Genomic DNA, 26374 nt, shown 5'->3' on the forward strand with positions numbered 1-26374 from the left:
ATTTTATTTATTGAGTCTTTTATTTTTGATACGCTGTGGGTAAAGATAATCTGCCGATGTGTTCTTTCTTTTTTTCCCAAATCCTCCAATACAGCAGGCTCCCAGTATATACTACTAAAATAGCATTTTGTTACATGTAGATTTTGTATATAAAGTGCTTTATAAAATATGTATTTTTTTTAAGTGGCGTGCTGCAGATTACAATAGATAATCAGTTTTTGCATGGGTGTATGTAAACTGAGTTTGAGAAGAAACTGACAAACTGTGATGATTACTGTAATTATACAACACTCATAATTATCATGGTGGATGACAACGAGAGCTGGAAACAAATTGTACATATTTTCACATGTTGCATGGTGGATTATTAGAATAAAAAAAAACATATTACAAAGCGTTTGATTGATCATGCTCACAAAGGCAATGATTACACCTTGTTGCCGCCGAATAAGACGGCTCTGCTTCTTTTTCATCCACACATAATACAATCGGAGTGACCCTTGTTACAGAAATAGCTTAATGATATGATCTGAGGAGCTTTGAATGTTAATTACCGCATGCGATTGCTGTTTCCGGGTCCAAAATCATAGCCGTAGTCGAAAATAGTTAATCAGAGGTTTTGCTCTTTCTAAAAGCAAGCATGCTTTTAAGTGGCCCGTTTCTGTCTAATAACACTAGTCACGCTATTGTCTCCACTGAGTCTTCGTTATGAAGTTAGACAAAAGTGTCAAATTGACCTTAAAAAAGCAAAGAAAGAAAGGAAATGACACATCCTCTCTTGTTTTTTTTAGTGCGTGTAATCAAGAGGCAGCGCTGTCAGGAGGCAACCCAGTGCCATAACAGGCTGTCATCACTTCCTGAAGGTGAGAACCGAGGGATTGTCTGCACGCCCAGCGTCTACAGGGCCCTCGATTCACATTAACATTCATTAAGCAGGAGTGACTTTATACCGGAAACCATTAAGAAGCTATGAGGCCCTTTGTTAAAGAACACGTTATGTACTCGCGGGTAAGCAAGGATCTATTTCAAGGAAGAACAGCCAGTGAGGAGCTACTGTACAGATACACTGGAAGGTCATCAGGTTTTGAGTCTGACTTCTTCATTTCTCGTCAGCTAATAATCATCATTTTTTGCACCCAAAATACATTTAAAACCCTGAGATTTATGTATATTCTACATATTGACTGAATGACTGCTGACTCCTTTGCATCGCGGGCTGACCGGAGCCAAATGCACACTGTAAATGTCTGATCAAAAGGAGTGTAGCTTTGTTTTATTCATTTGTGTATTTTCTCAGCAAAATCTTTATGGCTCCCTTATAAACTTGTCATGTTTTTACAACATTATCATGTTTTCACATCCCAAAACTCACCACGCACACCCACAAATTGTATATGTCACTCAATGAAGACTTCTATACACTATAATAGGGGATATTAAAACATAAAACAGCACTGCAAGCATTAATAGTGTAACAAAAACTCTATAAGATTGCACTGAGTTGTGCCCATTCTGTTTTCTTTTGGGCAGTGTCCATGGGCATTTTTCTTCCCTGCCAATGCATATCCCTAAACATGATATGCATCGTGCATAAACTTGAGTAATTCCAGGAGAATGCACGGACTATTCATGATCCTTATTTAAATGCATGTGCACAAAGGAGACAGAAGCCCTGCATGTAGGCTCAACTGCAGACGATGACAAACAGTTTTGTAAATTGGACCTTGAGTGTTTTGAGTCGTGTTAAAGTGTTTTGCTGACCTTAGTTAGACGATGCTGACAGTCACTGCATCGTGCCGGCAAGATGATGTCGTGATGTTCTGTCTAGAATGAGAAAAACAGGAACGTTACAGAGATACAAGGCAGCAAGAAACGTGCCCAGGTTCTGGGGTTACAGGTTCCAGGATTCAGATGCAGGTGGCTCCAAAGCAAAGGCATGAAACAACATTGCAACTTTGACGATAATGGTGGGGAACGAGTGCAAATGGGCCCCTTTATACACTGCAGGGCTGAAAAGGGGAAGTGGAAGCAGGTGGTTGAGGGAGGTGGAGAAAGGCTGAGGGCATCTGGTGGACAGGTAAAGCACGAATGGGATTGGAGAGGTGGGAATGTGGCTGCAGGGAGGGACATGAGTCGAAGTTGTAATGACTTGGCGACACCCGTGGTTACCGTGGCAACAGCGAGCGCGGTTTAATTTCGACAGCAAAACACACTCGTCGAGGAGCTACTTTGTCAGAGATAGATGCTTTACAATAAAAGCCCCCGTTTTTCCAGTTAAACGCTCTTAATGTGAAGCAGCCGCAGCAGGATGTTGCGTTAGCATTAGCAGTTACTTCAGAGTGAAGAGAGTGAACAGTAAACAGTGAGATTGATATCAAGGAGATTTGTAGTATTACATGCATGCATTCATTTTCTGTGAATCCCTTGTGTTTAAAGGCGCAGTGTGCAGGATCTGAAACCTGATTGTTAGCAAGTACTCTATTTGAAATTTCTTTGGAATTACTGCCAAATTACCCAAATATTTACCTCACAGTTTATCAAAAATTACTTTATTATAAACATTAATTAATAATTATATGATAAAATAGCATATAATGGTTAAAATAGGGCCCTTAATTATTATCTATTTATCTGCAGACATGGAAATAAAGCATATCAATACACTTTGTATTCTTTTCCTGGAAATGTATTAAATAAATTATCAGCTATTGGGAAATAGCGGAATATAACGAGTAAATAATGTTTATAATAAAGTAATTTTTGATTAATTATGAGGTAAATATTGGGGTAATTTGGCAGTAATTCCAAAGACATTTAAAATAGGTTACTTGCTAATTATCACCATTTAATTATCACCAATTACCATGAAATGTAACCTTTAATTTAAACAAAATTTCAAGTATTTTAACTTTAAATAATTTTGATTTAATATCCCATATATGCTTAACAATATGTTTAGAATATGTATGTATTGGAGTAATATAATACAACTTTCATTATTTAAAAAAAATATATATATATTTTTTTTACATTTAAAAACACAAATATATTTACAAATATTTTGACATGCAAAAAAAAAATGTTTGTTAGCTTTTAATGCTCTCCTTTGTAAATTAGTTTTCCAGATAACATGCATAAATACCAGGTGTTATTTGTTACGACCTTCAATTTTGAAGCTGGAAAAAGCATGGATGCACTACTGCAACACCTTTTGTGAAAGTATGCATCCATTCCTTCTATATCTTTTCTAACGCTATTCAGTGTTGTAGGGAGATCACAGTTCGCTGCTCAGGGAAGCGTCACAGACACGGCTGCACTGGAACCCTTATCCAGAGGGCAGAGTGTCAAACAGGTGGTTGAGCGGCTGGGCAGGGATGGCAGCGCCTCCACATGTGCCCTTTTCCTTGCTCTGGTGTTAGCATCTTAGATGGAGGGCAGCTGGCGGCCAACGACTCTCTAAGCCATTGACGCACTGCTGTCCTCACTTGCAGACGGCACTCAGTAGAATAAAGAAATACTGAGAAAGAAAGAGGCTGCTGCACACGGTGAACTCCATGCCCATTAAATTACACAATACTGCTTCTTAGTTAAACACGCTTTTTACTGTCTGGAAGTGCTTTCATACTTTTAAAGAAAGTCCAAGAAAGAGGGAGTCTAACAGTGAAGGTCTTTCATATAATAGAGGCATGAATCATTCACTAGTTATTGCTATTGAATCTTTTATATATATTTTATGACCAAGGTTAATTATTTTCTTTTCAACTTTGCCATGGTGGTAGCATTCACTGCAATCTGCTATTATTTGAGTGAAAAAGAAAAGGGGAAAAATGTAGTTTAACTGAACTAGTATGTATTCTACAGACTTGAGTGTCAAAGTGCACCACATACCACCTTTGAGTACCAATAAATACCCATTCACTGTTGTTATTTACTGTAAACCGGTGAATAGAAATGCTGCCCGAGTTAGCATCAGGTATGTTTAACGTGCAAAAGCCTTCATTGAGTTCTTTTTCTTACCTCAGAAGACGCACTCTTGGGATTTTGTTCTCAAGTCGGAGGCCTTTGAAGCTATTTTTGACTTGCTCAACCTACTTTTGAAATGACATCCACATTTTTGCTCTCTTTTCCCTTTTTTGAGCCAATAATCCCACTTGACACAACCTTTGGTCCATTTTTTGGGGGTGGGTTTAGTCGGCTCAAAATCGCCTCTGAAGGGTCGTTGAGGTTTGCCACGTTGACTCCAGGAGTCTAGAGATTCAAGTCCTTAAATGATTCTTCAAAAGGCTGATAATTGTGGGCTGTTTTTTGTCTTGATCGTAGCTAATGTGCTTGAAGGGGCCTTGTCTATCACGTCTATGAGTGAAACCATCACAACGTATCCTCATACGATTCGTATGATATCTTGTAAAAAAGTTAGTCCTCATTTGGATTGCATTTTCCTACGAATGTCCAGCAACACGTGAAGCATGTGTCAATTTGTGCTCGTTACATGCATACAGTCTTTTCAAAATAAACTTCTGTCTTAACAGGAAACTACTTAGTTAGGTTTAGGAAAATCTTGTGGTTTGGGTTAAAATAACACCGTAAGTTGCGTAACTTAAGTACGTAAGTTAAGTGACAAATAAATCAATGTTTACTTCTGGTTTCAGACGAGGTACAAACAGCGGTCTCCTGGGCGAATGTCTGGTGTATTTTAACTCGCCCATCTGCCCCAAACTCCTTTTGTTGCTCTTTATACTTCGGGGTTAGCGATTATTTGGATTACATACCAATTGATTTTGTGGGATATAAACGATTTACAGTGCATTGCTTTTCGTAGGTATAGCTATGAACGGTGTTTGAGAACAGCCTGAACATCAACCTGACCAAATAAGAATTCTTGGGTACACAATAAACACACTGGTCAGTATTCAGGATTGGAGGGACAATCACAGTATAGAAAAGTAAGTGAAAAAGCCAAACAGTCATAAGCATTTGGCCCTGACACAAAACTGAATAATAGCCAAAAAGCAAGAACAGGAGCGATGGATTATTCACCGTCTATCTCGGTGCAACAGCCACGGCGAACACGGGCATTACCAAACGTGATTAGCTTTACATTGCTGTCACAATACTCCAGCGTGTGATGTAATGAAGTATTTTAATAACGACTTCCAGATAAAGCTGCTCCGAGAGTTCATTTAAACTGAAAATATGACAGCTGCTGTCATTATATATTCATTGGGAGTCAATTAAGTCAGTGAATCAATTAGCGGAATGAACACTATGTATGTGATATCTTCTTAATTACTTGCTAACGTCGTATGTCCTCGCGCCATGTGGTCCTTCTGTCTGCTTTGACTCTGAGAGGAGGGAGACGGCGATGCCAGCGGACGAACCCCGGCTATTGGCTGTGTCGGGGATGTGACAGAAAGAGAGCTGGGGGGGGTGGGGCTCCTCTTTTACAGTCTTCTCTCCCCCTCCGCCCTCCCTGTATCTCTGTTTCCTGCCGAGTCTCCTTTTCCAGAGTGTTAGCTCTGCCTCGCGGAGAGCTGCAACGTGCTGTGGCCACGTGCTGGCGGCCAACTCACACCACAGACTGGAACCTTGACCTCACAACACCCTCCTTGAGGCCCCCCCTCAGTGCTCCCTTTTCCCTCCATCCTCCCTCCCTAGACAAATTTCCCCTCCTCATTCCAAAATGTCTCATCGTCACCCACTTATTCCTCCCTCTCTCTCTTCTTCTATCCCCCTTTTTTCCCTGTCAGAGTGCATCCTGCTCTCTCCGGCAGCGAGGAGCCGGCTGCCTGTGACTGGAATCCCTCATTACGCCGCCGAAATGTGACAAATCAACAAAGACGTGCGGCCCCCCGTTCGCGCTGCAAGGTGCGACTTGTTGTAGCTCAGGAATTCACTTATCTTCTGTGGTATTTCCCTCCCAGAGAACACGCAGAGCAGACACACTCGGAGACAGCAAAAAGGGGGAAAATGATAAACAATTACAGTGTATAAATTATAACCGGAAAGGCCCCAGGCTCAAGTGATCATCATAAAATGCAGAGCAAGCAATTGTCATCTAATTTTCTATTTAGAAAATGTTCATAATGTGCATACTCATCAATACACTTGTGGGGGAGGGGCTTCCAAAAAAGTGCACGGAGATGCTCATTCACGAATGCAAGGGAGTTCAGATATCACCCCTTAAATGTGTTTTATATTATAAAGCAGGTTTAAGTAACATAGAAATACTATGAAAGTATTGAAACGTTCAATCCATGGAGAGATACACACGGCCCGTATTCTGAAACTGTGCGTTTGAAACAAGCTGTCAGGACTTCCTACCATTTGTGATGTCACAAATCTACAATCAAAAGGCCATTTTACATTTTTAATGTCCCAGTTTATTTCTGGAGTAACGAAGCAAAAAAACGAAATTACTCCTGTTTTTTGACAACAGCCGCTGCCACCATTTTGGACTGAAAATGCTTATTATATTTATAATATTCTTATGGTTCAACAAAATCCATTTCAGTAGAATATGACAGTAGAATAGATGGCGGAAGCGTAGCTTTGCTTCTGGGCGCTGATGTTGAAATGGAACTAATTGACTTTCACTTCTTGGCAATATACGTTCTATGGTTGCAGTGTATGTGAATAACATCAGCTGACGGGAAGTATGGTGCCTTCAAATGAAACTTGTGAGCTTGTGTTTACAACATGGGATGTCGTGAGAACACCGCTGCTAAGCAACAGCAATATTAACATTACTGTCGGCGTCTAGAAGCCACAGAGGCTAACAATTTAGCAAGCAAGCAAGCGGGTAACATGATGCAGAAAATGCAAAGGCATAGTGACAGAGGAAAAAGATGAGGCCGTTGGAAATATTAACATTTTCCTCAGACATATTATAAAATTACGAAGAACAATATACGACTAAAATTACAATATATCAACTAATTATGCAGCTAAAATTTATTTTAGCCTTCAGAAACTTTCCACTTATGAGGTTGTGAATACCACAAGAGGGTTGCGTTCATATGGACTCTTCCCGTGAACACGGTGAACACGACCCCATTTGACGGCACCAGCAAACATAGACCCAAACTATTGCCTAGGAACGCAATTCAGAGTGTTTCAGACAGAGGGTCAATACAGGCATATTCAGGCAGACAGTTTGAGGAAAATACAGTTTTTTTTAACATAAAAGCATGTAAACATGATCTAATAGAAACACAAAATTAAAAAGTACCAAATTAAGAACCTGAAAATGAGCACGGTACGGGACCTTTAAATTAACACCTACGGCATTGTTTTCTGCTTTACACGGCGTATTTTCATCCGTTTAATTAACGCTGGCGAATCCTCGACTGATGTTTTGAACGGCTCGCTCTCATTACCTATCTGCGCTCTGATCTCCGTCACATTCACTGGTAATGGCGTACATGCGGTAGCGCTATTAACATGCTGCATTCCCCATGTATCACAGGAGGAATTGGCCCGCTTTTGTGATTCTGACACACAAAGGGGGAGAAAACACAAAGCCTTGATTACATTTTTCATCCCTGAAGAGAAATAGAAGTGTGTTTCAGCTCTTTATAGTTTAGCAGCTAAGAAAAAAATAGCCGCCTCCGGACACTTGAGGAGGGATAACTTTTGTGGGCATTTCCTTTATGGACATTTTTTGATATCTGCAAAAAAAGAAACTGTCCTTGAACGTTCGTGCTGATTAGATCCGTCTCCTCACTTGATGAGTCAAGTGTGAAAGTGTGTGTGCTACCTGGCCTAGTTTCATCCCGACAAACACCTCACCTTAACTCAGCAATGCTACGGTACAACCCAAAGCTCACACGGAATTAAAGATGCATGCTGAGTGACGCACTCCGCCTGTCACGTATTTGAGCATATTTCCCTGATTGCTCTGTGAGATATCTATAGGCTCAAAGCCCCCTTTTTTCCCCCCTCGCAGCTTAAGCTGGCTGGCAGTCAGCCCGCACACACTGACACTTACAAACACGCTCAAACATACACACACACACACACTTCTAAAGAGCTGCAGGAAGGCAGAGGCCGATCACATCATGCAAATCGCTGTCGCTTGTTGGGACGTGCGCAGAATCAGAAAAGAAGGGGAAAAGGGGAGTAAAAGGCGCAGGACTTTAGAGGCTTCGACCGTGTTTTTCAAACGCTTTTGTGCTCTTGACCCCCACCGGTTTCTCTTCACGCTTGCCTGGCCGCGGTGACAGAGTGTTTGACATGTCGTCGGATGCCGCAAAGGTCAACAAGATAAGCATATGGCCTATCGGAGAGGCAAATATGTATGTCGGCCTGTGTATATCACCTTAAATCCCCCTTTCTCTCTCTCTCTCGCTCTCTCGGCTGGTCGCCGGCTACAGGTGGCTAGCAAGGTGACACGGCATCTTGTTGTCGGAACAGGAGCTGGCCATATGCTCGGGCTTCTGTGGAAAGCTGTTTTCCCTGTTAGGCAAGCATATGTCCGTGCCAAAAGTTGCTGCTACATCGGAGGACTCGTTTACTTTATTGTTGTCAGCGTTTGCTCTCTTCATCCGCGGACATCTGGGTACAGTGACTGTGCAGAAATCAAAGGACGGAGCAAAAGTTTTTTTTTTTTCTATTAATCTCGCACATCAATATGGGTTTAACAAAGTTTTAAAAGTGTCTGGACTTTTTTTTTTGTAAATGGCTGCTTTTCATTTCCACTTAGGGACAAATAGCCCTCCATCTGAAAGAATTATTTAGATATCAACAACACTCCTCCGGTGGTAAAACAGTAAAATATGCCATCTGCTCCGACATCGCCAACATATAAAGGCAGTGAAGCTTAGGCAGCTAATTTATCCAAAATGTTGGTCTTGCAGTCTGGGAATTATATTCGCCGCCAAATTATTCATTCTGCATTGCAGCACTTTCTCCAGTGAGTGATGGTCCTTTTTTTTAACAAGCTCCCCTAAATAGCACGAAAGATCCCCGAGCTTAATGATGTCTGCCATTACACCCACGGCTCCAACAGGTGAGGTCGGGATTGCAGTTTTGCTCTCAGCGTGGGCAAAGTCACCTTTATGATGGCGGATCATTTGCTTTTGGTTAAATAAGTTCCAAAATGATTGTTACCATGAACGCCTCAGACGCTGCTGTACACTTTATCTCCCCAAATACCTCTTAGGACACATATTCGGGTATTTTAACACTCCACTGGATGTCGTATTATGACAGCAAGTGATTTGATTTTTTTCTCTTTCTGTTTTTCTTTTGCACAAAAACTAAAGGAGAATAAGTTGCCAAAAAACACTTAATGAAAGCTGGTTTGGGCCACTTTTTTGTGATTAAATATTCGCCAAAAAGTTGGATTGCAAATTAGGAATTATCCTTCCAAACATGGCTTTATGAATTACACATTTGATTTTTCTAAATTGACTTGGATGGATTGTTTTTTAAAGTACAACCTTAGGCCAAAGCTTGAGATTCGACCAGTGACAAATGTAGCTGATCAGCGTATCCTCATACAACAGTTTGTATGATATCTTACAAAAACGTATTCCTCATTTTTGTGCGTTTCCTACGAATGTCCAGCAACACGTGTCAATTTCAGCTTATTACATCCATACAGTCTTTTCGAAATAAACTTCCGTCTTCACAGGAAACAACTGGGATACGTTTAGGCAACAAAACTACTTAGGTTAGGTTTACAAAAATACTGTGGTTGGGTTAAAATAACTCCAGAAGCGGCGTAACTTAAGTAAAGAAGTTACGAGACAAATAAGTCAATGTTTGGGTCGAAATAACTACAAAAGTGGAGTTATGTAAGTGCAGAAGTTAAGTGACGAATACGTCAACATTTGCATTAAAATAACTACGTAAATGGCGTTATGGAAGTGCAGAAGTTATGTGAGAAATAATTCTTCGTTTAGGTTAAATAACTACAGAAGTTGCGTCACTGAAGTGCGGAAGTTAAGTGACTAATAAATCAACGTTGACGTTTGGTATCAAACGGGATACAAAAAGCGGTCTCCTGGCTAAAATTCGCTCTTTATACTTCCTGGTTCACCGTTACGTGGATTACATATGAATTGATTTCATGAGATATATATGAATTACAGTGCATTACATTACGTAGGTATAGCCACAAACGGTGTATGAGAACAGCCTGAGCTGATTCACTAATTTATTTTTCAAAATCATTCCATGCCTTTATTAGACGGATATTCATTAGATACTCAGTATGCACAAAGGATTTCTTTTGTGGGTGTTGTGCCTAGATGTCCTTGAACAAACATTTTGAATCAGAACCAGAGTGAAAAGATGAAAATCCATTTGGTTATGAAAAAAAAAAAAAAATCTAAATTCGTCCTGACATCACAAGTCCCATCAGGCAGGTTAAAAATACCACCAAAGACTATTTGCTGAGGTTCTGAGCAGTAATTTTGGCGTATTAATGTGATGTTAGAGACAAAATGTTTTTCCTCGCTGCCTAGATTTTAAGTTTTAAAAATCATCTCCTCCCTCTCAGTGGCAATGATATCATGCGTTTCAGACCCGGAGGCCGACCATTGGCTCCGGGCTTGTTGTTAAGGGATACGAGGTATATGTTTGGACACACTCCACGCTCCTATGTGCACTCACCGAGGAGAATTTCCCTGAGGTGTGCACACACCTTGTGATGTGACATGAATCCACCACGGAGATTTCACATGCGCCGCCGCCGTCAGACCTGCAGAACAGGTTGAGTGCGAGCAGCCCTGCTAAATATTAATCTCCTGTTTTTTTTTTTTGTCTTATCGTTTCAGCTGCACGTGTGTAACGTTTGGCAGGATGCTGCCGATGCTCGGGATCAGCCCAGGGGAAGCTGGGAGAGGGAGAAACTTGGAACGCACCTCATCACAGGACCCCACCAGATGCTGGAGTTGTTCACCCATCGAGCATGAAATTTTGTCTGCGGGGAGATGATTTATAATTTTAGTCTTACTGCTGGGGGAAAACAAGAGAGAGAGAGACTGAAAAAGAGGGAGGGGGAAATACATTTTTTTTTTCTCTGCCAGCAAATTCCTGAATGGTTTCCAGGCTTTGATTATTTTTCATTCTGTGACTGCAATAACACGAAGAGGGAGGAAAACACAGGAGCGATGAAGAGAACTTGGCATTTAGTTGGGTACTGGGGTTGGGGGCAATGGTCCTTGCTGATGTTTTGTTTGCATGAGTCGACAAAATCATTACTGCACATTAGAGGGAGCGGGCACATTACGGAGACGTCGGTCGGCTATCTAGCACGCGTCTACCACTGCGTGGCGGACAGCAGCTATCAGCGATACATCAATTCTTATTTTGAGAGAGGCTAATATTGATGGTTCCGCTCGCAGTCGAGATTGGAAAGTTTTCCCACGCTGGCCCAGGGGGCAACACAAACCAGGTTTTCTTGAGTTAGTTTCAGTCCCCTGTGGTGGAGTGTTTTGCAATTACTGAGCAGCCAGGAACTTAGTCTTAATGAAAGTAAAATGTGAGAGAAGTAGATGCATTACAGGCAAAGGTTTGTCATGTGAAGTCAAACTACTTTTGGCAGCAGCAAGTAAATATTCATTCATTTTATCCAAAATGGGCTAAATCTCCAGTGATTTACGCTCACAACTCTGAATACTACATTTATTTCAACCCCGTCTCCTATAAAATTACGTTCACATACAACGTTAAGGCAAATTTGTTTTAACGCCACTAATTTATTTAACGCATTAATGCAATTATTGAAGATGCTGGCATCATATGAAACTATAAAATCTAAGTACCATGTACCATTGGTACCATGTCATACTAGCTTGTCGGGAAGGAGGCTAAATAACGCTCCAAAAATACGTTAAATTTTAGGGAGGAAAAACTGGCATGGCAATTTTCAAAGGGGTACCTTGACCTCTGACCTCCAGATATGTGAATGAAAATGGGTTTTGTAGGTATCCACGAGTCTCCCCTTTACAGACATGCCCACTTTATGATAATCACATGCAGTCAGAGTTTGCTATGTTATGATTTGAGTATATTTATCTATGCTAAATACAGTACCTGTGAGGGTTTCTGGACAATATTTGTCATTGTTTTGTGTTGTTAATTGATTTCAAATAATACATATATACATACATTTGCATAAAGCAGCATATGTTGATAAGAGTATTAAATACTTGACAAATTTCCCTTTAAGGTACATTTTGAACAGATAAAAAATGTGCTATTATTTGCCATTAATCACGGTTAACTATGAACAATCATTGCAATTACATATTTTAATTGATTGACAGTCCTAAAATAAGGCCACAAAAGTACTTGGTTAAGTTGTGGACGTTGACATTTAGTTTCACACAGGACCACCCCGACTTCCCGTCATTTCCTGGTCTACAGAAAAACCTCAAAGTGTACAAAAAGCACATTTTGAGTCATAAATTGGGTGTTTTTTTGGCTGAACCTCCCTCACTCTCTTTCTTTCTTTCTCTTGCTAATTCTATTTATACTGTGGACTAATTAGGCCGGCACCCGCCCACTGGTACTGCACTGACATGCAAATCAATAAGAAGCTTGGACATGTCACTCCAAAAAATTAAATAAGAAATGGTAATATAAGCAACGCCACCCCTCTGATGGCGATGATATTTGGCACCTATTTGCTTGACGATTAATTCTAAATTGATGAGGGGAATTAAACATTTTTTTATTAAAGCCCATTTTCCATTAAAAGGATGATAAATAGGATTTTAATTGCACAAAATGTGATATGGGTGCTGATGGGGTTCCTTGATCAATACCTCTATGTGGAACAAAACTCCCCATCTGCAGTCATCCACAGTGATATATTACCTTTTAATATTTCTGTTGGTTCTGCGCTCTAATTAGTTTCCAAACACTAACATTTTAATGCATTTGGCACTTCCACAGGCCTTCCCACCTCCATGATTCACTCTGAGTTTCCAAACAAACACTCTTTATTGGGTATAAAATAGTAAGTTGAAGCAGATTGCTGTTGACATGTATGTTTCACGTCGCGTGTGTCATCTATTTGCCCTCTGGCTTTTCTAATCCACTCCTGTGTCACTCCAAATCACAACTTGTGTCATTCTGAACCCTCTTCCCTTTGAATGAACGGATGCGGTGCGGTGCCTGGATGTAATTGACCTTGTAAAAAGCTGAATGTAACACCACAAAGGCAAGAAGTAAGTAACTTTAAAGTGCCATCCATCCAAATTCTCCTCCCTAAAACAATCGAGTATACCTTGATGTTCGTTTGAAATGACACCTTTTGTGGCTGTGTGGACTTTTCTGTTGGCTGACTGTGACCTGCGGTACCCTCGCCAACTTTTGGTTCCGCTCGCTGCCTCGTCAAAAACCTTAAATAGACTTTTCTAACCTTCACTTATCCCGGGAAGGTTCACTGAGCATGCACGCTGTTATTTTTTTTATTTTTTTTGAGAATGGCCCCGCTTCACTTTTATACACTTACACACATTCACACCTGGGAGCTGCCCGGCACGACCGCGGTCTTCAACTATTAGCCTCAGAGGAATTCCTCTGGAGCTGGTGGGGGATTAATTGTCTTGCTCAAGGACATTTCAATGGGAATTGAGCGCGTTTCTCATTAACTTCCCTGTCCAGATTTTCCAGGCCGTTTGGGGAAACTGAACCGGCCACCTCTGTCATCTCTTTTTTTAGTCCGCATGAGTTATTTTGCCTCAATGAGTAACTGATGCCCCCAATCTTCTGTTGTATAATTATAACCCGGGCTGCACTGTTTGATTCTGGTCTCTAGGCTGCTTTTCAGACGTCTTATACTTGGTCTACTTTAGTTATATGTGCCATTTCAGGAGCTGCTACTTTGGAGGGCTTGGCTTGTGAAGATTTCGGAGGACTCTTCAGTGTGAAAATGCTCCTTGACATTTTACCTACATCTGTTTTAAAAATATCACTGGCTCTATTGGTCCTTGTGTGCTCTCTATAGTGGACACTTCTTTGATATGTTAATTTCAAACAAGCTGTTATTTGGTAGTAGCCCACAAACTGGGGAAAGGTTAGGCATTGATCTCCAATAGTTAAAGGTAGGCATTGACCTCTAAAAGTTAAGGTTAGGCATTGATCTCTAATAGTTAAGGTTAGGCATTGATCTCTAATAGTTAAAGTTAGGCATTGATCTCGAATAGCTAAGGTTAGGCATTGATCTTTAATAGTTAAGGTTAGGCATTGATCTCTAATAGTTAAGGTTAGGCATTGATCTCTAATAGTTAAGGTTAGGCATTGATCTCTAATAGTTGAGGTTAGGCATTGATCTCTAATAGCTAAGGTTAGGCATTGATCTCTAATAGTTAAAGTTAGGCATTGATCTCTAATAGTTAAGGTTAGACATTAACCTCTAATAGTTAGCATTAGGCATTGACCTCAAATAGTTAATGTTAGACTTGACCTCAAATGGTTAAGGTTAGGATAGGTTGTTGAGCTGCGAGTCTCGCAAGAGTTTTTGCAGAACTCATATCAGATTTTGCAGTTTGCAGGTTCCCATCTAGACACTACTCTGTTATGTAAAACATCTTAAAGCTACTAGGAGGAACTTTATTTTTCTGTTGATTTCCCTGCAGACAAAAGCGGTAGTATCTCTGAGCACCAGACTCCCTTTAGAAAACTTCTAATTTTACTGCAGCAGGGTCTCACAGTCTAGCCCTGCACAGTCCTGGTTCTGGTTCTCTTGTGCCTCCCTTCTCTCCAGGGTGTTTAGCAATACGGCCTGGGCCTCCAGCAGCGTGGCGTCGGATTATTGTCTGATTATGCACAGAATACGACCCGTTGGAACCAACGAGCATTCAGAATAACTATATAGAATCTTCTTACTTCTCGTTTGCTTATGTAGGTCATATAGAGGCATCAGTATTAAACCGAGACTGTTTCATGAACAGTTAAAAGTTCCTCACAGTAACTTTAAAACACGCCCCAAACAGACCTGTGGACACCTTCAAAAAGCAGCTCACTTGTTAAGGCTTGCCTTTGTCTCATTATTCATGCGAAGCACTTTGTGATCTTAAAAAAGGTGCTATTTAAATAAACTTGCTTAAGACTAGCAGGTCTCATAATGACAAGCTCCAACGCAGATTTTGGGACACAAAGGACTGCAACAAACACTCCAGCTGTGTCATCAAAATCCACCCAAAAGAAGTGTCTCCCGCTGAAGGACCCTTTGTCTCGGAAGCCTTTGATGACGCATTCGCCTCGTGAAATATTGATTCTGAAGGAGGCAATTCAGACTTGTCCTTGGTGTCAGCCACAGTTGAATGTTGACTTGTTCCTACCCGTCGATGTTCGTCACAAATCTTGAACACTTTATCTGAAGAGAACGTCCACGTCCGACTATAGTTATATTGCATTCATTTAATGTATACGAAGCACATTTAAATGTGTCAAAGGTTCCATACAAGACTGCAATGATCCTCCCACATACCCTGTTTGACTAGTTGGTTTCATGCCAGAGATGTAACACGTAGGTCAAATCCAGTCTATATTAATACCGTCTCCGGAGTTGTTAGATAAGACGGCACAAAGCTACCATAACTGTGATATATGTACAAAATAGAGCCTTCTGACCTGGAAAACCTCTAAATTCAATGATACTTGACTGAAACATAAAAGTTTTTCATGCCCTTGCACTTGGCACTTTCATTATACAGAAAACCCGGGGTAATGGCTTCGTAGGCTGCACCGTGTGAGGGGGATGTCATTGTCTTGTGGAAGAAAAGCTCCTTTAGTCAGTCAGCCTTAGAGCCTCTATCATTACACATACATCTTAACAGCAAATTATAAGGTTCTGTCTGGGTGGAGTGCAGCTCCAAGATGTTGAAACTCTGCCACTCCGTGCCTCTGATCTTGCTTTTTATATATTTAACCCCAAAAAGGGTCACATGGATTGCATTGCTGGTCTGTCGGGCCTTCTATTTCTCTGGAGCTTTAGCTCACTTTGTAGGGCAGGAGCCCAGGGTGCAAGTCCTTGTGTAGGCAAAAGGTTTCAATAAATTTTTCCATTAATCATTGTCTACTTCACAGCGCTGTGTTCCTGTCTGTGTACTGCACTGTTTTGATGCCAATGTCATTTGTTCTACACGTTATACTGATTTATTAGATGTATGCAGCATGATTCAGAGCATTAGTCTCTGAATCACTGCCCGCATCGCAGATTTTCTCAGCATTGGCGACATATAAAAATGGGGTTGTCTTCTTGTGCCAGAGTCAAAATGGCGACGGAGAAATTGTCATGAAAACGTTTTCAACCAGCTGTAACAGTGTCGATCATTGTGTAAGGTATTATCTTAGTGATCCCTAGCAACCGCAATGTAGCTTCAGTGTCCACTGAAAACTACATCTGTAGGCAGGCTGTTCTCATTTACTGTTTATACCTACAAAAAGCAATGCACTGTAATTTGTATATAACCCACGTAATCGTGAGCCAGGACGTGCAGGGCTGCTGCTAAGAAACAAACATTATTTTTTGCGTAACAAACATAGTAACAAACTTAGTTATTATACGTAACAAATATTGTTACAAAAGTTATTTTATGTAACAAACAGTTATTTTATGTAACAAATGTTACAAACGTAGTTATTTTATGTAACGAATGTTGTTACAAACGGAGTAACTTTACAGAACAAATGTTACAAACGTAGTTATTTTACGTAACAAATGTTTTTACAAACGGAGTAACTTTACGGAACAAATGTTACAAACGTAGTTATTTTACGTAACAAATACAGTAACAAACGTTATTTTACGTATCAAATGTAGTACCAAACAGTTATTTTACGTAGCGAATATAGTACTAAACATAATAACAAATGTAGTTATTTTACATAACAAACATACTTATTTGAACCCAAACCACAATATTTTCCTAACCCTAACCAAGTGGCTTTGTTGCTTAAACAGGTTCGGCACTGCAGGAACCGATCGCTCGTGTTGTTCTACTTTTGTAGAAGAACGCACGAAAAATGAGAATTAACTTTTCGTAAGATATCATACAAACCGTTGTATGAGGATATGCGTTGCTGCAAGATGCACATGTCACTCAATACCGATTGCTTCGGGCAAAACAATTCTGCCAAACAGGGTCATGTCAATTCAGTGGGATTATCAGGCTGATATATTGTTGCTTCTCTTCTGATATAAGTCTCGCTGTCTCTGCATTTCACATCATGCTTTTAATTGCTGCAGTTGAGGATTGCTTGGCGGCTAACATTGTCTGTTAGATGTTGAAATATTAATGCCTCATATTGTTTTAAACCCTGAAGGCATTCTGACTTTACTACTTTCTAAAATAATCAATACATACATATTCTATCACAATTACAACCTTCAGTACAATTTGTTTTTAGTCAGTACACAGCAACAGGAAAGCATATAATTCAACAATAATAAATGAATTTATATGTATTTGGGTTTAAACGGAGCAGAAAACTGCTTATAAACTAAATAAACTCAGAGTGCATTAATTGCATTACTGCCTGTATCTGTCTCTGACAGGTCTTTACAGCGTCCATGTCCACGCGTTGATTGAGACAGACTTGTGCTGCCGCCCTGGACAGATCAGTGAAAAGTGTGGGTTCCCCCGCTCCTGACCGATGTGATCCCGCCGAACGGTAATGATGACAAAAGTATCTGTGTGACAGAGTGCCCACGCAGACACAAACTGGAGATTCTTGAAGGTTCTTTCATCTTGTGTGGAGGTCAGTGGGAGCCGCGAGAGAAGCACAATTTATTGTCCAAACACAGACTTGTAAATAACGGGCAGAAAAATGGTAAACAGTGGGATGTCATCTCAGGCAAAAAAAAATGATGAGATGAGGCTGCAGAAAACAGTTTACTTATTATTATTAGTTAAAAAAAAACACATTTATCGAACCTCGCCGGCGTGAAATCTTATCCTAGAGACAATAAAGCAGCTTGTTTTACTTTGATAATCTCACAGAATACACACGGTGACTCGGTGTGATGAATGATGCATCATTATGGAGGTTGATGACGTTTGATATTCATCATATGCCGGATTGAAAAAAACAAAAAACACTTGAATTCAATAATTCATGTGCATTCAGGGGGAACTGGGAATCTATTAGTGTCTCCATCATATCTCGACAGACCCATTTGTATGGAAGATAGAGGCAGCTTCTCACAGTCCCAACCATTCTTCATGCATTGTCAATGTATTTTATGATTTAGCTGAATTTACAAGGTTGCAATGGACATTATTATAACAGACAAATAACTACACCGCTTATAAACTGACACTGTACATGTCACCTTGTTGGCTTAATGGTAGTTTTTATAGTTCATTTCACTGTGATTAACTTTAATAACCATTTTGTTTTGTATAAAATCTTTTGCATTCCCCCGATTCTTATTTCCCACCTTTTGTTTTTCCTTGTTTTCTTTGACTCTCCTCATCCTCTTCTTCTTCTTTTCCTTTCTATCCTCTTTTTTCATCTTGTACTTTTTCTTATTCTGCTTATCTTTCCCATTTATTTCCTTCATCCTCTTCTACTGCTTTCTATTTTCTTTTCTCCTTTGTTTTTTTTTATTTTGAGCAGGGAACTTCATTCTTGACCTTGGGAACAGTACGTGTGACAAAACAATAAAAATAAATTTCAACCAAATATCTAAGCAAATGCTAGTAAGTCGACTTTTTAGTCAAGATTATTTCATCACGTCTATTTTTTCCTCTTTCCAAAATTTGAGGATTGTAAAACAACAACAGAGAGGCAGCGTAATCTGTACTAAGACGTCATTTCAACCTTGACAAAGGCAGCGCAGACCAGATCCACTCCTTCCTTTCACAGCTTTCACAATAAAAACTCAAGACACAGGGCCGACTTAAGGCCATATGTCCAAATCTGAATTTCGCCGAAGGCACCAAAGGGCTAGAGCCGGCTCCGCTTAGTATTCGCAGGCGAGTATTTCGCATTTTCATGTAATTTAATTGTCACGCCCCCGGTGTGTAAAGGCCTTTATTCCACCAATAAACACATGGCTGTACTTCACAGAGAAATCCCAGCTTTGATTTCTGATCAAACAGCTAAATAACATAGTGTGATGTTCTTATAGTGCAGCAGATCCACTACCAGTAATCAACCTGGTATCCTTACACCACCTAACCATAATACTGACAATATATTTTGTCCTTGCTTTGCAGATCATGTTTTCTCCTCATTACATTTCAAAAGACTTTTGATTATCTGCTGAAGAAGCATGCACATCCTGATTTCTTGGCAATTTCTCCCTAATTACATAAGACGGGGGGAAGCAGGCAAAATGACAGATGGGTCATTCTGGTGATCCGGGAGATGGAGAGAATCATTTCCCCAATGATCCCGACACCAAAAAACAGACAACAAAGTGCATCATCTGGACCGCATTAGCAGTCTGTCTCATTATTTCGAGGAGAGATAAAAAAAAAATATCCAAAAAACTGGATCTGTATTTGGAACAGAATCCAAAGACTGGAGGTTTGTGGAGAGTAAACAGATTTTAATGATGGAAACAACCAGATTAGACTCTCAAATGTAATGTTCCTGCATTCCTTAACTACAAAACTTTTTATTTGTATTAAGAATGGCAGAAAAGTAGAACAAGATGAACCGAACATTGGCGGGCTTTAAAGCTGGGGTAGCCTCAATCATTGATGTGAGCACTTTCTTTAACAAAGGAAACAAGCTGAAACGTCTTTATTCTGCTAAGTTATGCAAGCACAAAGGGCTCATTGCCCCCCAAGTCATGCTTCTGCACGACATTTATCCTGGGACAGAGTCAGCGGGTGGTTGACATCTGCAGAAGGATGGGGAGTGGCAGGGGCAGCACCTCTCAACAGGTGCAGGTGATTAGCATGAAACCGGACCCGCAAAAATAAGGAAAGTGAGAATAAAGAGAGGGCGGATACGTCAAAGCATCATTCAGCTCATGTTTATGCATACGAATGTTAAGCAATTCTGGTTTGTCCGACACTCAAAGACACCCAAAAGGTGCAAAAGGTGATGGCAGGACTATTTTGCTTCCATGATCCTCCATATCTTATGCAAGAACTCCTAAAGACAGCAACTTTTAGATCGAGTATGCCGTTACCTTGAAGCAGCTGTAGCTCAGTGGGAAGAATGGTCTTCCTTTGACCGCAAGGTCTGCATGTCGAAGTGTCCTTGGGTGAGACACTGATCCCCACGTTGCTCCCCTGGGCGCTTTACAGCATCCTAAGGATGGGTTAAATGCAGAGGGTCAAATTTCATGCATGTACCTGTATGTATATGACAGCATCAGCATGTACATGATGAATCTAATGAAGGTGACTTTTTTTGTTGTTGTTGTTGTTGTTTTTCTTAAAGTTTTTTAAGTTTTCATTTTTAAGTATATAATGTTAAGTTTTGAATTTCTTTTCAGTTTTCAGTTTTTAATTTTTTTTCAGTTTTATGTTTTTATTTTTTTTGTTTTTTAAGTTTAAGCCTCCAGTTTTTTTTTTGTTTTTTTTAAAGTTTTTTATGTTTAAGTTTTATGTTTTTAATTTAATTTTTTAATTTTTTTATTATTATTTAACTTTTTTATATATTTTTTTAGTTTTATTTTTTTTTTAAGGTTATTTTTTAAGTTTTAATTTTTAAGTACAAATTTTTTGTTGTGTAATACTTGACAAGTAGAACAGACCAGCAGCTGTTCAACAAGAAAACATCAACAATAGTGCTTCCTTTTCTTAACACATTTTTCTCTTGATCATGCACACCTCAAACATCTCCTATTCCCTGTTTCTAGCGCTGCTTGAGTTCCTGCATCTTGCAGCGTCTAGTCACACAAAAGAAAGCAACAGCATGCGCAACAGTGGCAGACAACACAGGGAATAATTTACCATAGGTGCACAAGCTGGTGCTGGGTGCAGCTAATCCCCTGGCTGCCACAGTACAATGCAGTGTGTGTACATTAGAAATGCGCACAGCCACGCGCGTACGTACGAGGCCTGCATACACCGGACGTCAGCCGGCGATTCCCGAGGATCAGAAACTCCAGCAGCTCTTTGATTCATCAGATCTGGAGAGCTTGTTCTTTATTCTCTAAAGCGAGTAAAACGGTCGCCTGCTGTGATTAATCTGTGGGACAAGAGAAATAATACAAAGAAGATTTCAGCAATGGAAGGGCAGGAAATAGCTATTCCTGGAGTGATGTTGTTCAAAAATAATTCTCCACTGTTACTAAGTGTTGGTGTTTCAGTGACAATTACTTGGATTCAACCAGTATGATTGAAGAGCTCATGGAGCTGTTATGGCTCTGTGGGGATGTTTGAAGTTATAAATGGTGGATGTGGCCTTTTTATAAACCCAGACACCTTTAGTGACCATTTTACTTTGGCTTTTATATTATAGGAAAACAGTGCGCTATATGACTTTTGGGGCGAAAACAGCAACTTCTACAATAACAATTAATTATGAAACAAAGCACTCAAAGGTGGATTTTGGACTGGGGTGTACCCTTTCAACATTTATGATTCTGTTGGTTCAACCAGCAGTGGAACAAAAATCCCCATCGTTACGTGAGCCCTTTCTTCATATTTGATTCTTCAGCTTTGCTTGCCGGCACCCCGACTGGACTATGCTGCTGTGCAGAGCATTTCAGATGTTTGTCTTTATGAGAAATAAATTCCTGCACATACAGAGAAGTTTTCTACAGAGGTATCAGCAAAATGTATTTAAAAGTAACAACAGTTCCTATGAAATCTTACGAAAATGTCCAGCAACACATGTTAATTTCCGCACGTAACATGCATAGTCTATTCAAAATAAACTTCCATTTTCACAGGAAACAACTTGGTTAGGTTTAGGCAACAACACAACTTAGTTAGGTTCAGGAAAAGATCGTGGTTTGGGTCAAAATAACTACTGAAGTGGCGTTACAGAAGTACAGAAGTTACGTGACAAATAGGTCAATGTTCGGTTTAAAATAACTACAGAAGTGGTGTTACAAAGTACGGAAGTTACGCGACGAATAAGTCAATGATTGGGTTAAAATATCTACAGAAGTGGCGTTACTAAAGTACGGAAGTTACGTGACAAATAAATCAATGTTTGGGTTGAAATTACTTCGGAAATGGCGTTAAGTACGGAAGTGGTATTATGTGCAGTAGTTACGTGACAAATAAGTCAACAATTGGGTTAAAATAACTACTTAAGTATGGAAGTTAGCTACGAACTGTGTATGAGAACAGCCTGAAAGTAAACATCCCTTTCATAATGTTGTATTACACTATTGGTTTATCATTACTGACACATTATTAAACAGCATGATTATGTAGAGAGTAAAGTTAAAACAGACAACTTCTGTGATAATAAAAATATATATTTATTACTGTCAGAAGGTAAAATGCAATTTATTTTGGCATCGGTGCTCTGTGTCTTATCACTCCTTGTAAAAACATATTGAGCAGCAGATAAGAGAGCACTGGGAGTGATCGCTGCGAGCCTCCCCTGGGGATCAAAGAGAAGCGAGTTCACGGGTAGACACCGAGGTGTTGGAGGGAGCAAATAAAAAGTGTGGAAGCAGCGGGAGGCGGTGGCATCGGCAGAGTGAGCGGCGTAAACACAAGGAGCTTTTTATGAGGGCGAAAATACACCAGACTTTGCTTTTGGTCTTTATTGACAGGTGAGTCTTTGTTCTGACCCTCGCTGAAGCTGCTTTAAGGGTCCTACTTTGTACTGCAACTGCACAATAGTTCCCCTCGGGATGAATAAAGTTTTATCTTATCTTAAATAAAGAGTGGCAGGCAGATGGGCACTGTTTTGAATCCGCAGCAATGCCAGTCTACTGTTCTTATGCCAGTCTACTGAACCAAAATGACAACACGTCAGTGCCCAGAAATTTTGGATTAGACACAGGAGAATCTTTATTTACCTCCCGCTTCCGAGCAGTAATAAAAACTTTTAATTCCATCTAGACACGATGCGAAAGAGTCTACAATAAAAGCAGCATTATGGAAAAAGGGCCCTTTTCTGTGGCTTACTCTATAGAAAGGTCACCTTCAGTGATGTCACAGCGTGATTCAGATTCATATGACAGATATAACAATGATGATTTTACCTGGCATTGGAACAAGAGCACACTGTCAAACCTGTCCTCTCATGCTTTACAATTTTGTTATTTAATTCAAAGAACATTCTGCACTAATGGGTCCTTTATCCAGCCCACATTATAGGCCTACACATTATACGGGCCATGTAGTTATGGAAACACGTCTTTTCTGAGTAAGTATTGGACCCTTTTACACGGACGATTCAAAGTATGGATTCCTCCAAAATGACTTTGTCCTTGGGAGTCGATGAGACATGAAACGCATAATCAAATCCATGGAGGACAGAAACGATACCACAAGGAATCTACCGTGAACAAAAAAGCTGTATAAAACTACCCCGAGATTCCAGCGAAGCATGTATGATCTTGGTCAAAGAGGTGACGAGAACCCTAGAGAAAGGTTCAGACAGAACGATAGAGGTCTGCGATGGAACATTTTGCCAGAAGGACAGTCAGGGGCACGACTTTACAAGTCTGGGCAGAGAGTGGCGAGAGAGACGCCGCTCTTGAATTAATGATAGCAGCCTGGAGTTTGTAATAATCCGGCGACAGATGCTGAGAGCGTGACGCAAAAGATCCTGTTGTCTGATAAATTGGAAAGTCTTCGACCAGAATGCGAAATGTTGTAACTCCGTTGGTGGCAGCGTGAGGCTGTGGGTGTTCGTTTCAGCTACAGGGACTGGAGGGGACAGTAAATGGAGCCAAGGTCAGGATATATTCTTAAAGGGTGACTCTACAGGTGAATAGAGTAACAAAAATGAACTAATAGATATCACCATGAAACTTCCACAGTTGATTACTTATATCAAGACAATTATTTTTGGTATTATAGTTTTTCTGAATTTGTATGTTTAAATATGCAAATGAGGCATTATCTTATCAAATATGTGCATACATTTCCAGAACAGAAATCTGAACATTGGATAAAGCCACGTTCAAAAGTCTTGTTTCATTTTGTTGACACATTAGAGTCAAAGGATTATAATAGGGCTGTCAAACTTAAGCAATAACAACACAATAACACAAACTTGTCACGATTGAAGGAGGCTAAATAACGTTCCAAACGTGTACTAAATTTTGTCGAGGAAAAACTGGCGTGGCCATTTTCAAAAGGTGGCATGCCCACTTTATGATAATCACATGCAGTTTGGGGCAAGTCATAGTCAAGTCAGCACACTGACACACTGACAGCTGTTGTTGCCTGTTGGGCTGCAGTTTGCCATGTTATGATTTGAGCATATTTCTTATGCTAAATGCAGTACCTGTGAGGGTTTCTGGACAATATTAGTCATTGTTTTGTGTTGTTAACTGATTTCCAATAAACATACATTTGCATAAAGCAAGCATATTTGCCCATGTTGATTGGTGTTAAATACTTGACAAATCTCCCTTTAAGATGCATTTTGAACAGTTAAAAAAAAATTGCGATTAATCATGATTAACTAAGAACAATCATGCAATTAATCGATTGACAGCCCTAGTTTATACTGAGGGAATTTAGGATATCTCTTTGTATCACTCCATAAATCAGAAAATACTGTTAACAGCCATAAAAAACAATTATTTTCGCCATGTTTTTAGGAATAAAATGATATACAATTCAGGCTATTAATGATATATGAACAAACCCCTCTGTAAAAACCTTTAGAATATAGATAGGAATGAAACTGTGAAGTTTGGTGGATGTAAGTGCTATTGAAGTGGAGATTTCTGCCTCAGAGTCTGAGAAAAAGCTAAGTCCATTTTCAGACATCACCATGAAACATCCCCAGATGATTACTTACATTAAGACAAGTGTTTTTTTGTATAACAAGTTTTCTGAAATCCAATGTTTTAATATGCAAATGAGGCATTATCTAATGCTAACATTTGGGGAATTTAGGAGAAATCTACAGACGCAAATAGACAAAATAAAACATACACTTTCCACTGAATGAAGCCATGTTATGGAAGCAAAATAGCCCAATATCTCAAGCTTCAGAGTACCAATAACCCTGCAGGCGTTTAACCTTAGACCTACAGCTTCTTGAATGGGGTGACTCTAAGATGGCAGATTATAGGTTGAGCAAATCTGCAAACAATGATGGGACGAAATCCAAAATTCTCAATGTGCCAAGCTCATGCAGAGATATCCAAAAACACTGGAAGCGGCGGTCGCTGCCAAAGAGGCTTATGAAACGCCGAATTAAGGTGCTGAATACTTTTTACATTCATATAATAGCATGTGTGTATTTTAGTCTCAAGAGCTTTGAAAAATAACTTGATTTTGTCTCCGTGTTTGAAGAGTATTTCGTCAAGATCGTCGACGGCGTCGTTAGAAGGATTTTGAAAGCCGCGGCGGTGCTTCATCTTTCAACGTTGCATGTAATCATTGTACGTGATAAGGTCAGGCACCACACTCTGCCTTGTATAAGATCCCACTCCGGGCTGAGGCGTGATGTGTGTATAACCACTTAGGTTTCAGTGTTCCACTTGCGTAACCAGACAGCGGCAGTGAGACAGTAACTCGTGGGGACGCAAACAAGGTTGAACTTATCCTCTGAAGATTAATAAAAGTGAAGATGAAAAATAGTCATAGTGCTTCGGCGCCTCTGCAGTGAACAAATGCAACTGTATTTATATTTATGCAGCATATAATTAACTATCGATTTAAGCTTTTGAAGTTGTCTGATGGAAAGTATAAGGAGGCTGATAATCTGTACCATTTTCGGTGTGCGGTGTTAAGGGCCCATCTCTTTGCTGTGCTCCACAGAGGTCTAAAGGGCGATTGATTACTGTAGCATCTACTGGGATTCCTCTGACCCCAACTGACCTCAATGTACAGCTCAGCCCTAATACATCCCCCTAACCCCACCACCTCCCCCTGCAATTTTAATACAGTTCAAATGAGTTGGGCACGTCTGCAAAGTTTCTCCGTTCAATTGGTTTGGAGTCGGTGATGGACAGCCCTTATTTCACTCCGCCATGTTGACATGTAAGAGATAGGGCACCACCATTTAAAAGTCAATATCACTGAGACAGATTGGCAATTTGAGAAAGAGAAGTGACACGGTGAGTATTCAGAGGGGGCACATAGGACCTTAATGTGTGCCGAACTATGACAATATGAGTGGAACAAGGACGCGGAAGGATGTGGCATTTGATTAGACAGAGCAACGCGCTGACTTTGTAAAATAAAATTAATTGGGACGGATATTTTATGGCTGACACGGTCGACATGAACTTACTTTGAAACGGACCCAACAGGTACTTTGAGTTTTCATTTTGAAATATTTCACACAGCGG

General features: G+C 40.1%; 1 long non-coding RNA gene across 1 annotated transcript in view; it reads right to left on the reverse strand.

The window, feature by feature from the left end:
• Positions 1–1759: 1759 nt before the first annotated feature.
• The window catches only part of LOC119483439, a 59584-nt gene continuing 34969 nt past the window's right edge, over positions 1760–26374 (reverse strand). Inside the window, exons 2-3 of the long non-coding RNA XR_005205684.1 lie at positions 20111–20232; positions 1760–1824 (exon numbers count right to left, since the gene is read on the reverse strand). This is a non-coding gene — a long non-coding RNA (uncharacterized LOC119483439). The remainder of the gene's footprint in view (positions 1825–20110; positions 20233–26374) is intronic.

This window comes from Sebastes umbrosus, chromosome 24 (genome assembly GCF_015220745.1).
Source record: "Sebastes umbrosus isolate fSebUmb1 chromosome 24, fSebUmb1.pri, whole genome shotgun sequence".
In the NCBI taxonomy this organism is placed as follows: domain Eukaryota; kingdom Metazoa; phylum Chordata; class Actinopteri; order Perciformes; family Sebastidae; genus Sebastes; species Sebastes umbrosus.